The sequence below is a fragment of the Solanum dulcamara genome, chromosome 5 (genome assembly GCF_947179165.1).
Source record: "Solanum dulcamara chromosome 5, daSolDulc1.2, whole genome shotgun sequence".
NCBI lineage: Eukaryota > Viridiplantae > Streptophyta > Magnoliopsida > Solanales > Solanaceae > Solanum > Solanum dulcamara.
Window position 1 is genome coordinate 68,078,031 of NC_077241.1, and position 14,966 is coordinate 68,092,996.

General features: G+C 30.9%; 1 long non-coding RNA gene and 1 pseudogene across 1 annotated transcript; both read right to left on the reverse strand.

The window, feature by feature from the left end:
- Positions 1 to 769: 769 nt before the first annotated feature.
- LOC129888415 (uncharacterized) lies at positions 770 to 2,791 on the reverse strand. Its single transcript, XR_008766657.1, has 3 exons — positions 2,572 to 2,791; positions 1,666 to 1,707; positions 770 to 826 (listed from the first exon to the last, which is right to left on the reverse strand). It is a non-coding gene; the product is annotated as an uncharacterized LOC129888415 (long non-coding RNA).
- Positions 2,792 to 5,631: 2,840 nt separating this feature from the next.
- LOC129890696 (mitogen-activated protein kinase kinase kinase 20-like) lies at positions 5,632 to 6,383 on the reverse strand (annotated as a pseudogene).
- Positions 6,384 to 14,966: the final 8,583 nt, after the last annotated feature.

A 14,966-nucleotide genomic window follows, 5' to 3' on the forward strand; every position in this document is an offset into this window, starting at 1 on the left:
TTTTTCTTTCAATTTTCAACTTTACATTTCAATCATACTTCAATATGCTTACCTTATCCACCATACCTCTTTCGCATCATTACTTACCCGTATATTGTGTAGCTTCCAATATCATCAATCGTTTTCTTCTATCAATGTCGTTCTTCAGCTGAAATCAAAAGATAGAAAAAAAGAATTTCATGTCCTATGGCTGGGCTCTATCGCACGATCTTAGATATGAAAGAAAGGCAACGTCCTAAATGTCTTGTAGCCTCCTGTTTATAGATGTGGTGCACAACACACCGATAAACAAGACTCTACTAGACACGGTCTGTAGACACTCCGAGGATGAACTGCTCTGATACCACTTTTGTCACGACCTAGCCCCGTGACTAGTGTCCAAATTGGACCCTCGTATACACACATATTATCTATAGTCAATCGACAATTAAGCATGATAAAGGATTTATATGGGTAGCACGTTGTCTCAAACTGTTACTTATATATATACTAAAATCACCTATTTCTTGGTGAGTCTTAATTGTCAAAAATAAGATAACATAATATGTAAGCCGACAAGGCTTCCATTCTGAATGTAAACTTCCAAAAACATAAGTCATACTAGTACACCGGACAACATCTATATACAACCCACTCATATGTCTACAGACCTCTAAGAGAATTAACAATAGCATATGACGGAACAGGGCCCCGTCGTACCCCTACATACACAAATATATACATTATAAGGATTAGTACCCAAAGTTTGGGCTCCGAGACAATGGAGCAATTCAAACCCGTTGAGTAGAATCCTAAGTTGGCGGCTCTCCAAAATGAGTATTTGTACCTGCAGGCATGAAATGCAGCCCCCCGAATAAAAGGGGGTCAGTACGAACTATGTACTGAGTATATAAAGCATAAAATACCGTAAAGGAGATCACATCTGAAATAAAGATTCAGGAGTCAAGTATCATAATCAATAAATCACTGTACCTGTGTCTTATAAAATGAAGACATGCATATCATCATCATATATCGTACCTGGCCCGTTATGGGACTCGGTGTCACAATTATATCAATATATCGTCATATGTATATATATACCATACCCGGCCCTCTAGCAAGGGACTCGGTGAATAGAGTAGTGTACACTGATACCGTACCCGACCCATTATGGGACTCGGTGCCATAATCATATCGTCATATCATCATAATATCATATTATCATATCACGTACCCGGCCCTCTAGTAAGGGACTCGGTGAATAATGTAGTGGAATCCATACATGATAACATACCCGGCCTATCGTAGGACTCGGTGAATAATACCATAACAATATGCACGAATAATGTATCATTAGCAACCTTGCGAAATTTGATCATTATCGGAGACTTAATAGAATAAGCAAAATAGTCCATCATTTGAAAACCAAGACAATAGTCATTATAAATCACACCAATTATGGATTATACTAAAATATGAATTATACCACAACATGAGTTATACCAACTAGGATGGCTGGAATCATACACATGAGTCAAGACATAACAATATAAATATTGAAAATCAAGAACGGTAGCCATCCGAGTATATCTACGAATAAGAGTTTCTTTGGAATTTAAGCATACGTCATTCGTTCGTTTCATATGGATCATGCCAAAAGAAGAAAATGTTAACTTTACATACCTTTAGCGTTTATACGTATATGTTGTCCAATATTGTCTCAACCTATATTAAAACGTTAAGCACTATGATTAAGCTATGGACAAGAATAAAACGTAGTCTATCGTTAGTAGATTATTTCTAAAAAAAATTAGACAACACCTCCCCTATACCGCTCACTTTTCCCACTTTCAAACCAGCCATATAATCATCAACCAACATCAACAATCCAAAATATTGACACAAAATAAGATTTATTATTCATGTTACCAAAGTAGTAAATTCGTAAAGTCAAGTACCTCACGTTGTATCTAAATTTTGAAAATGAAAATGACAAAACTGGACTTTATAACCTTCATGAAACATTTATATCTCTGTCTTAAGTTTCCAATGCAAAAGAAATCAACTCAAAATTCATTTTCTACAAAGAGATATCATCAAAATACGAACAGCTATACATGAAGGAATTTTCAATCCAGAATCTGGACAGAATTTGTCTTATGATTCATGCTCAGTTTTCGACATAATAACAGCAGATATAGACTAAGACATAAACATAAGAGTTGTAGGTACGTGTATTAGATTTCCAAAACATGTTTAATATCTAAAATCTAATGTCTACACAATGAGATATTCCAGAATTACTACCAGCTACTCAATTCCAAAAACGGGTTTGAACATTCACAATTTTCATACACCTTTTTCCTCCAAATTCAAGAACAACAACTCATCAACAACATCAAAACAATATCAACCATTATTATACATCATCACTAAGATAATTCCATCTATTTAATCTACCTAAAACAACCCTTTAACCCATAACTCTCAACAAATCACCAAACTAGTTTATAACACTATTTTCTCCGTTCTAATCCGTTAAAACTCTAACTAAACTTGTTAACAATGAAAAGAAGACTTTAATATTACCTTAAATTTGCAGCACCACATAAAATCTTCTCCTTATTGGCTGATTTCTAGCTCAAATTGAAGCCAACGCGACGTACAATAATTTTCTCTTCATGAGCTTCGGATTTCGGGACTTGAATTTTGGTCGGATTTGGGATTTCTCTCAAGAACTCCCTTTCTCTCTCTCTCTGGAAATTTCCAGAATTATGTTGGTCTAAAGTATGAAGGAATAGTTACAAAAAATCAGATCTAATTTCGTGGGTATTGGGCCTGACCCGAATTAGAATTGGGTTGGGCCGAATTCACTATTTAGTTTGGCCTGTCAGACTTAAAATGTCTATATCTTATTACTATGATATCCCATTTCGTCCCACGACCTATGGTTGGAAAGATATTTCAATTATCTACAACTTTCATGTTGAGAGTTTTCCCAAATTCTCAAATTATAAAGAGGTTATGGCCTCCCGAAGTCAGCTTACCCGAAACGTGACTTTAAGAAAAACATATTTGATGGCTTCTATTTTGATTTGACTTAAGGGTCCTTCTTGAGATGTATTTTACTACACATAAATTATTCATATAACTTGGCATCTACAACGAATCATGTCATTTTAAAATTCAAAATTAAAAGTCCTTGAATTTATAATCGTTAGCTTACGAATAATCCAAAATGCAAAAATACGGAATGTAACAATAAAGAATTGCGAGCACGTATAAACTTATTCGTGGGAAAGAGAATGGGCCATTTTAGGCTTGATGCGACATATTTTTTATATGAAGTATTCTATATTCATAGGCTTAGAGGTGGAGGTTGCTTGTTGACTGGCGGTTTTATCTTTGAAATATCACGAGTAATTATGGTAATAGCAGTGGTTATGTAGAATCGAGTTTTAGTGCGGAAGTGTAGTTATGTAATGGCTAGGCTCCTATGTTGTGAGACAAGTGGACTAAGACCAGTGGTGGCTAGGTGGAATCCTTGAGTGGTTAAGGGTGTTAGGTGGAGACTGTTAGAGTGAATAAATGAAAGTATAGTGGGCCCTTAACCCATAGATCTTAAGTTGTAACGGGTGTGGGTAGTGGAACCCTGGAGTGTAGAGTGGTGAAGATTTTAAGGGTGAGGGTAAGGAGTGCACTTATTTGATTTGGGGGGACAAGTTGATAAAGTTTAATTATTATGATCTCTCTTATTTGTCTGTTCATATACTATGCAGTGGGTATCAGATTGAACAATGATGCCTATCAGTATGTGTTGTTTGTATTGATACTACTCTTGTTATGCCACTTGACATAGTTTGGTTGCAGGGTCAGTTATGTCTTTTAGGTGAAGACGAAAGCGATCCTCCAGCAGCATCTATTTCTCCTTCCTTATGGTGGAAGTTGGATCATTGGTCTTTTATTTATTAGTACTCTTAGAAGCTCTTGTATTTGTCTTAGACTAGTATTCATGGGGGTTTTATGTGTTATTTTTGTACAAGTGTATATTTTTACAAAATTCTATAAGCATCTGGTTTAATTACTTGAGTCTTGATTTAAATTCCGTAATATTTTTTATATAAGGAGTTAAGAATTTTCCTATTTAAGTCATAGAATAGATGCCCGCACGATCTGGTGGGTTGTATCGTGACAGATTCTTGATGAAAATAGGACCATATAGAGATGCTTCAAGACATGTACATGATATTTTGATTAATGCTCTATATAGATCCTTCCGTTTTTCATTTTCTCGCCTTTAGCAAGAGCTGAGAGAAAATCTCATTCTAGAGAGTTGTTAATTCTATCTTCTATATAGCATGCATTATGTAATCATATTTATAGCTCGCCACTATATCAATACTGCAGATTGGATCAAATGATCAATCAATTTATTAGTTTCAAAAACAATCATGACTTTAATAATTCATCTCGACGCAAGAGTTGGGTCTTTGAAACAATTTCTTTTTCTCTTAGGAGCATTTGGATGTCCAGAAACCACAATCATTTTAGGCAAAATTACTTGTACGAACACTTTTTAATTAATAATTATTAATTTTAGTAATATTTTTTATTTATTATCATTTATAGTAATATATAACAATACTATGATAAATTTTTTATGTATTAAAAGTGAATTATGCATGCAATATAAATATATTATAAGTGTTTTAAAATATATTATACTTGTTTGGTAAGAAATTGATACAATGTATTATAAGCGTATTAAAGTGTGATAAATATATTATTCATTAATAAAATTTGTATTATATGTGTTTTATAGATTATTCTCGATCATATGTATTAAACCTATATTATAAATGTATTATAAGTGTCTAATGAAAAAAATGTTATTACTATAAATGATAAATACTTTTTTAATATAGCATATTTATATAAATTTCCCATTATTTTAATCATATATAAGCATACTAACTTCTCAACCCAAGACACTATAGTGGAGATAATTTTTTTTATATAACTAACATGTATAAATCATTGTCTTTATAGCTATAGCCATAAAAGTTAAGTATTAGTCGGGCCATTTGGGTTTCGGATACAAGATTTAGACACCCAAAAAAGATATGAATCTTTATAGCTAGAGTCACTATAACAAATTAACAATACCTAAAACTATATTGGTACAATTAATGGGTCTTAAGAATATTTTGAACGATAGACTTCTTAACTCAAAAGTCTACCACCACAGAAACAACAGAGACAATCTACTAAATAGTGTAGTGGAGACAAAATACATTAATTCCTTTTAGCACAATAGTAACATGCTTAAATGAAAGTCTTCATAAAGATATAATCGTTGTATAATTAATAATATATGTATAAATCGTTTTTGATTAAAAATTGAGAGATCAAATCCTGATTACAGATTGTTTATATTTACCACCACTCCTACATATTTCTTTTACATGGAATTTAAGTCATCAACTATGCATATACTAGCTTACCTTCCTATATATAATACATATCTACTATTTGAGATAAACTAATCAGCCAGTTTCAACTTTCAAGTTGTAAGTCTTCACTTCAGTAGTTGAGCTTTGTTGAAGAGTCACACACCGAAGATGAAAAAGGGATGAATGGTAAGCTCCATCACATATGTAAGTTTCTGAAATTCATCCGTCGTAGAGGCCCTTCTTCTATTCTACCTTTTGCCTTATTATTATTAGTCTCTGGAAAACTTGTAATATTACTGCTTGATCCTCTCAAGTAGGAGTTATGAGGATAATAGCAACTAATTTTTGTGAATAATTGCTCCAGAGAGATCAATGTTTTGTGTCCTGCATCACCAAAAGGCTGCTGGATCAGCCCATCAACCATCTTCTTATTAGCATTTCTCTGGATGAATGGATGATCAAGTAGCATCTCCGCATTACATCTCCAATTATGATCCCTATCCAAACACTTGCTCAGAAAGTCTTTCGCATCATCAGTATATTGTCCGGTATCTCCGGTTCTTCATGTGCAATCTTCAACTCTAATTCATTCCTGTTCTTACATCCCGACCATAGCTGCCTCACGGTTATCATTTCTACAACTATGCATCCGAGTGCCCAAATATCAACGGCTTTATCTTGAGTTCCACACACTATAGATTCTGATGCTGCATATAGCAGAGTCCCTCTGCGGTTATGATGCTTCTTTGACTCGAATGATCTGTCCCAACATGAGAATGTTTCATGTGATCTCAACAATAGCCCAAAATCAGCCAATTTCAAATCTGCAATCTCATGTTGTCCGCGAGGAAAAACAAGTATATTAGCCGGTTTTAGATCACAACGAATAAATTCTTTACGATGAACATGAGAAATCCCGACTAAGATTTGAAAAGCGTTAGTATGCATCCTCTTATTCGACTTATGAATTAACTCATGCAAAGTTCCTTGTGTGTTAAAATATTTGTTATTCGTAATATTGTTCCTTGTGTGTTAAAATATTTGGAGTATAATTATTTCTATTAATTATATAAAATATATGACTATTATTTAAATAGTGTGTCTAATTAAAAACGGTTATCTCTATAATTTAAATAGCGTGACAAACTGACAATAGTGTGACCAAATTGCTCAAACTAGATGAATTTACGTATATATATATAGAGCTGTATAGATAATTTATTTTCGTATAAGAATCTTTAGTTACAAGGTCAAATGCAAAAAGGAATTCACACAATAAATTTTCTTGCACATAATTTTTTTTTAAAAAAATCATCATCATGTTCTCCTATCAATGTGTTTTTAAAAATGTCAAAGATTTCATGTTATTTGGTACAGTTCCTTCATTTAATTTGACCATGAAAATAGCATGGGCTTGCTACTTTTGGATATGTAATTACAAAATATTTAATAAAAAAAAGTACTATAGTAATTGAGAAATAGTCACTATCTAAATTATTGGACAAAAATATTTACAATTTGAGTGCCATAGACCCACTTTTTCATTTTTGAACTACATGAGCCTTGAAGTTCACTTGGAGTTTTTTTTACCTGTTGAAATTTGAACTCCAAATTAAATTCTTAGTTTGAATCCGAGGATAATGTCCTGAAATTTCAACTTCTAAAATGGAACTCTAGGATAATGCTATGGAGATTACTTATTGCAAAAGGACCATTTTTTTCCTTCTAAAATGCACAAAGGATCGCTTATTTTTTCAGTTAACCAAAACGGATATTTCGCTCAGTAATAAACGAATTGTCTTTTTGATTTACCTGATATTGGATGCTATCTATTTTTTTTATATCTCGCTCACTACTGAGCGATTTTCTAGTAAATTTTTTTTAGTTCTCGCTCATACCTGAAGAATTAGGATTTAATTTATTTTTTAAAAAAGTTTGCACTGTCTTACACGAGAACAAGATACCTATTTATATAATTTTATTTTTTTAAAGCTTCTCGTTCCATTGTGAGCGATTATCTCTCGTTTCTTTTTTTATGTCTCGCTCCACTGTGAGAGTTTTGTATTGAATTTTCTTTTTTGTTTTTATGTAACTCGCTCCACTGTGGTTACATAAAAAATAAATTAAATACAAAACGTTCACAGTAGAGCGAGACATTAAAAAAAAGAAAATTAATCGCTCACAATGAAGCGAGAAGATTTATAAAAATAAAATTATATATATGAGGATCTCATTCTCGTGTGAGCGAGTGCAAACTTTAAAAAAAAAAACCTTATCGCTCAGGTATGTGCGGGAACTGAAAAGAAATTCACTACAAATTGCTCGATAGCGAGCGAGATATAAAAGAAATAGATGGCATTCAATGTCAGTTAAATCAAAAAGACAAATCGTTAACTATTGAGTGGAATGTTTGTTTTGGTTAATTGGAAAAATAAGTGGTCCTTTGTGCATTTTAGAAGGAAAAAGTGACTCTTTTGGCTCCCGACTCACTCAAAAATTAAGGATAGTGTAATGAAGTACACATTAAGAAATCTAAGTTTCAAGTTGTAGTTGTGTTGTAGTTGTTGAGTTTGTAGTATTGGAGTGATATAATATTTTTTAAGTTGAATCCATCGGTGATCCTTTAAAGTTGACAACAATTTTTACTTAGACACCTTAACTAAGCTTTGTTCATTTTAGACATCATGTCAGGTCCCGCTGTATCATTTTGACACTTTTTGCTTACATATCATAGTAAGTGTCATACACTCGTTGACCACGCGGAAAAAAACTTATTTAGCCAATTTTTAATTTTTTTTTTTGTTCTTCTTCTTCCCCCTTTTTCAGCCACCATTTTCCCAAAAGTTTAAACTTCAACCATGGTGAATGAAGATAGTTACAACAAAATGATGGAAAACGATAAAAAACGTTTTAGAAATTTAGGAATAGACTCATTTCAAGATTTAAATATTGAAAAGATTTGATAATTTTAATTTTAGATAAAATGTGATTTGGTAGAATAGAGGGAGGGAGAGAGAAAGAGAGTGCCGACGGTGGTGGATCTCCATTTTTTCTGGTGAACATGGTGGCCTATAATGATATTTTCAAGATCTGAAAAAATAAAGAAAATGGTGATTGAAAAATATATTTCACACAAAATAATTTTTAAGTAAAGAATAAACTAAAAAAAGAGCAATCGTCGGAATTGTTTGGGATTGCTTTGGGATTTTTCTGCAAAATGAGTAATCCCGGAGAAGACAATCAGCAGGGGAGGGGAGAGGGGGTGGGTGGGTGCTTCTGCAAAAAAATTTTTAATTTGGTCAAATCTTTTTTTTGAAAATTCTCTATCCTCTTCGAAAACCACTTTGTGAGATTCCATTAGGTATGTTGTTGTTATTGTCTTTTTTAAAAATTATTTGGGCAAAAATTCTAAGTGTCATGGATTCATTCGCCATTTTTTAATTTTTAGTTAAAATTTATTATTTAATAATTACTTTGGGTACAAATGACAAATGTCGTCATTTAATTCGTTACTTTACAATTTACACGTCATTCGCGAGTGTAACACACACATATTATATATTTTGATTGATTGATCCAAAAAGTGTCAAAATAATACAGCGGGACCTGATATAAGGTGTCTAAAATGAACAAAATATAGGTAAAATGTCTAAGTGAAATTAGTGTCAACTTTTAGGGGTCACCGATGAGTTGAGCCTACTTTTTATGTATCATAAGTGAAACGTACAAGTATCTTGGGACAAAGAAATATCATTTATCACTATCTTAACATTTAAAATTTAAAATTATGGGATAATTTCATAAGCGATCTCCTTAAATTTGGCTTCGTAAAAACAAGAAACAGAAAAATTGTGGAATCTTAATTCAGATACAAATTTTTATGATATATTTAGATGCTCAATTGAAACACATGTAATTGAAATAGATAAAAATAAACTTAATGGTAAATTTAAGGAACTATCGATTCATTGAGCCTATTTTTAAGATAATAATTTCATATCTATCTACTGCTTTTTAAATAATTTTTTACATATAATTTATCCTCACACCAAAAATATCGTGTTTAGATGAACCAATAAAATAAGTTTCGATAAGTTCAAATTATTTCGACCTGAGAGAGCCATAAATACACATGTCCTAAAATGACTGTCATGTTATGCCTCGATAAAGGTGAATGAGGAGTGAAAGTATAAAGAAAGAGGTGTAATGCCCATGCTACTGGGTCCCTAATCCCTAAGGATATCTACTTAATTATTCACAACACTTCTCCTTGAATGTTCATGTATGAAAAAAGAAAGAAAAATATGTACGTAATTATTTGTAATTATATTGTACCCCTGCACTTAAAATTTTGTACAAAAATATTTAACCTTAATTAATTATTTCAAGTATCCTAAGTTCAAATATCTAAAGTTGAGAATTTATACAAACCAAAATAATTTCTAACTACTTAATTAAAAAATTCTAAAGTTCAAGTTTTAAAATCTAAGTTCAAGTAAAAAAATCCTAAAATTCAACTTAAAAATCCTAAAGTTCAAGTTTTAAATTCAAGTTAAAAGTTTACAACTTAAAGTTTACATGCATATCCTTCAAAAATTCAAGAATTCTCAAGTTCAACATTTCTAAAGTTCAAGTTGATTTTTTTCTAAGTTAAAGTACAAACTTTCAAATTTCAAGATAATTAAAGCTCAAGCATCTAAATTTGAGAATTTATACAAACCAAAAAAATTCCTAAATACTTCAAAAATCCTAAAATTCAAATTCTAAAATCTAAGCTCAAGTTAAAATATCCAAATATTCAACTTAAAAAATCCAAAATTTCAAGTTCAACATTTAAGTTGAAAGTTCATAACTTAAAGTTCATATATCCTACAATAATTCAACATTTCTAAAGTTTTAAGCTTAATTAATTCTTAAAAACCACAATTCAAGAAATCAAAGTTAATAACGTCATGAAAAATATAAATAATTCACAATTTCTAAAGTTCACAACCTGTTCAAATAAGTAAATGCTACACCAAAAAAAATTCTAAGTTCAACTTAAAAAATTTGGCCTAAAGTTCAAGTTCAAAGTTCTAAATTCATTACAAGTTATGATTAAATTCTAAGTTATAATTAGAAGCTCTAAATAAGTTCTAAGATTCTAACTTCTAATTAACTTCTATAATTTCTTCTTAAATCTAACGTTTAACTTCAACAACACTTCAATTCAAACTAAAAAATACCCAAATTTACAATCTAATTCAAAAAACTCAATTCAACTAAAACCCAAAAATCTTCAGTAACTAATTCACAATTAAATATACAAACTAACAATGTTAATAACTTTATAACTTCAAAAACACTTCAATTCCAACTCAGAAAAACCCAAATCACAAACTAATTCAAAAAACCCCAATTCAAAGTAAAACCCTAAAATCAAAACTATAACTTTTTATTCACTAATTCACAATCAATGTTACAAATTAACTATGTTAACAATATATATTCAACAACATAAATGAAATAAACTAACTAACAATTCAAAATTTTCTCAATTTACAAAAAAATAAAACTCTAACTAAGTTTAACAAGGAGAGAAAAAGAGATGAGAGAGAGGGTCGGACGGAATACCTGAGAGAGAGAGAGGAACAACGGCGACGGAGGTGGGAGTGGGCGTCAGGGATCGAAGAGAGAGAGAGAGAGAGATTTAAGAGAGTATACAAAATAAAAAAATAAGAGAAGTTGTGGCTGATATTTAGTAGGGGGCAACGGACAGCGTCGCAAAGTCTGTCGCTCCATTTAAAAAAATTTGACCAAAAAAGCGACAAACTAAACAACACTGTCCTTCGCTATTTTTAAAAAAAATAAAAAAATTATAAATAATAAAATAAAACTTTATAAAAAAAATAAAATTAAAAATAAGCGAAGGACTCCGTCGCTTATTTTAAATTAAAAATAATTATTTTTATCGGAAGCAACGGACGGAATCGCCATTTATATTAAATTATTAATTATTAATTAAAAATATTTTCAGCGCAAAAATCCATCAAACAAGGATGGACATAGAGTCACTGTCCGTCGCTTTTTAAAATAATTTTTTTTAAAAAAATATAAGCGACGGAAGGTGTCCCTTTGTCCGTCGCTTTTTACCATCAACATAGTCCGTCGCTTTTTAAAATAAAAAAATTTAAAAAATATAAGCGACGGATGGTCCCCCTTTGTCCGTCGCTTTTTACTATCAACGCAGTCATTCGCTTTTCTTTCCGTCGTTTTTTCACCATTTTTTAGTAGTAATTACTGATGGTCTAGTAATTAATTTGCCTTGAGAACATGCAGGATAAGAAAATTCTTTAAATTGAAAAATCTTTTGATTCTTCAAAGAGTGTTCATGAGAATTCTCAATTATTTTGCATATCATATTAGAACCGAAATGACCCAACCGGTCATGACAAATGATAAAATCATTTGAGTTAGAAAATCTTTGATTTTCTATGGCATGTGTTTTAACCATGCTAATACTTGTGAAGTATAAGCCGGATGAAATAGTGGTAATATTTCAATTATAAATTTCTTGCCCGACATCATTATAATTAGGGGTGTTCATGGTTCGATTTGGATCGGTTATTGATTAAAACCATAACCAAACCAATTTAATCGGTTATTAAATGTCTAAAACCATAATCAAACCAAGTAAAATAATAACCACGGGTTTGGTTATTGTCGGTTTGGTTCGGTTTGGTTCGATTATTCTATTTATGACTAGCCGAGACAATTCAAATATTCTCTCTCTACATTCTTCAAATTTTTACGAAGCTCTTTTTTTCTCACGGCTCAAAAAAGTTCGAAACAGAAAAGGAAACAACTTAAACATTCAAAACAAAAAAGAAAACAACTTAAAATCAATTTAAAATTTAAAAAATTTCTTACAAACCTTCTCAAAATTTGACAATCTTGTACTTGGGGTTGAGGATGCTCTTGAGCCTTCACTGTTAGTCTATGACTGTAAGTCTGTGACTTTGTGAGAAACCAACGTGAGAGGAACAGAAATGTAAAAGGAAAACAGATACTAGGGTTTTAAAGTTTTAACTTTTACCTTATGTTGCTGCCTGCTGCTTAAGTGCTTAGTGCTTATTAGGAATTTAGAATTTAGAATTAAGGATTTAAAATTGGGCTTGAGAGTTGGGCTAATGGGCTTGAATTGTTGGATTTGGACTGCGGTTTAGTGTTTATTAGAATTTATAATTGAGCTTGAGCGTTGAGCTTGGATTGTTGGGCCTTAAAAATAAGTAGATTAATATTAAATTAATAATTAAAAGGTATAAAATATCTTTAATTATTTATGAAAAACTAATATTATACATATAAATAATTATAAATTTTATGTATATAATTATCGGTTTGGTTCAGTTATTTATTTGGTTATTTTTTCCTATAACCATAACCAAACCAAATATTATTGGTTATTCAAATTTAAAATCAAACCAAATGTCGGTTTTTTTATTCGATTTGGTTAAATTTTCGATTTGGTTTTGATTTTAACCAAAACTGTGAACAGCCCTAATTGTAATAATATGAAGATATTCATTATTTTCATCATTTGTAGTCTCAATATGATAGTCATTTTAACGAATGTCTTTGAAACTTAATAAGTTTCTTTGAGACTTACTACAATATAATGTTTCATTAATTGTCAAATTTGTTCCTCCGATAAGTACTACTATAACTTTTTTAGAGTTTTCAATTAATCTTGTACTACCAAATATTGCATTAACATTAGCTTCTTTCATAATCAAATACAAAAAATATTTCTTATCTCTTAAAATAAAATAGTGTGTCTTGTGGCACTATCCAGAAGACATATATCATCATAATTGATTTTGAATCTAATTGATGACTGAGGAATTTTCATATTCTTCATATAAAAAAGGATATGTTATAAGAACGTGAAAAACTAACATAAGAAACCTTAAAAATTGCACTAAAAATATAGAAATTAGTAAGACATAATGCCTTAAAAAAATATTTAGGAAGGACAACATAATAGCAAACATAATAGGAAAACAATAACTGTTTTTATAATTTTTATCCCCAGTTAGATGATCAGTTCTTCGGTCAATATTCTTATAAAAGTTTTTAGCTTCCAAATGAGTAATATTTGGGAGACCTTCAAAATCATCATCTTTATAAGCAAGATTTGTCTCAATAGCTTCATATTTATTTGAGGGGGTGCTTCATTATCATCATTCCGAAAATTCAAGTGTGCTTTCAAATTATTATTTTTCTTTTGAGAGAGACTTGATACTTCAAGTGTACGACAATCACGTACCCAATGACACTTCATACCATACCGATGGCAAATAATAATTTTACCTTTAGAAGGATTATTTTGAAAAACTTTATTATTCCCATGTTTATTTCCATTATGATGACGATAATTAATTCGTCCTCTACTACGTCCTCACCCACGTGTACGACCGTGGACGTGGCCACAATAATTATTTTGTCTTGATTTAGGAATATTATGTGCTGCTATAATATTCATTTCAGGAAATGGAGCAGACCCAGTGGGACAGACTTTATGATTTTTCATCAGCAAAGTGTTATTTTTCTCAGCCACAAGTAGGGAAGTAATTAATTCAGAATATTTCTTAAACCCTTTTTCACGATATTGTTGTTATAGCAACACATTTGAAGCATGGAAAATGAAAAAAGTTTTCTCAATTAAGTCATCATCAGTGATAGTATCTCCACATAATTTTAATATGGAACTTACTTTGTGAATAGTAGAAGTATATTCTATCACAGTTTTAAAATCTTGAAATTGAAGGTGTATCCACTCATATCGAGTTTTTAGTAATACCGTAAATTTTAGGTGGTCATATCTATCATTCAAATTTGTGCATAATTCAAGAGAGTCTTTCACAGTTACATATTCAGTTTTTAATCTTTCATGAATATGATAGTGGAGAAAAATCATGATTTTTGTTTTATCTTGGCTTGATGCTTTATTTCCTTGTTTAATAGTATTACCAAGACCTTTAGTATCAAGGTGAATTTTTGTATCAAGGATTCATAACAAATAATTTTTTTCGATAATATCAAGTGCCACAAACTCAAATTTTGATAAATTTGATATGATGAAAACTGAGATAGTTAGAAATAACAAAGACAACTAAAATAAAATTTCTTCAATAGATCCACTAGATATAAAAATATAATTTATGTGTTCATCATACCTAAGATAGAAATTAATTTATCTGGTAAAATTAGAGTTTCGTACTAATAACGTGTTATGAAATAAAATATTAAAAGTAAAGAAAGAAAGAAAGAAAGAGGAGAAGTGGCAGTATAAAGAAAGAGGCAGAGAAGTAGAAGTATAAAGAAAGAGGCAGAGGAGTAATTGTTCTTCTAATGTGTGTATTTTTTCATTGCAGTGTAATACCCTTATATAGGGATATAATTCACTAATGCTACATTAATGGTGGTCTCTAATCCCTATGGACATCTACTTAATTATTCACAAGAAGTTTGAATTTAAAGGTTTTTAGT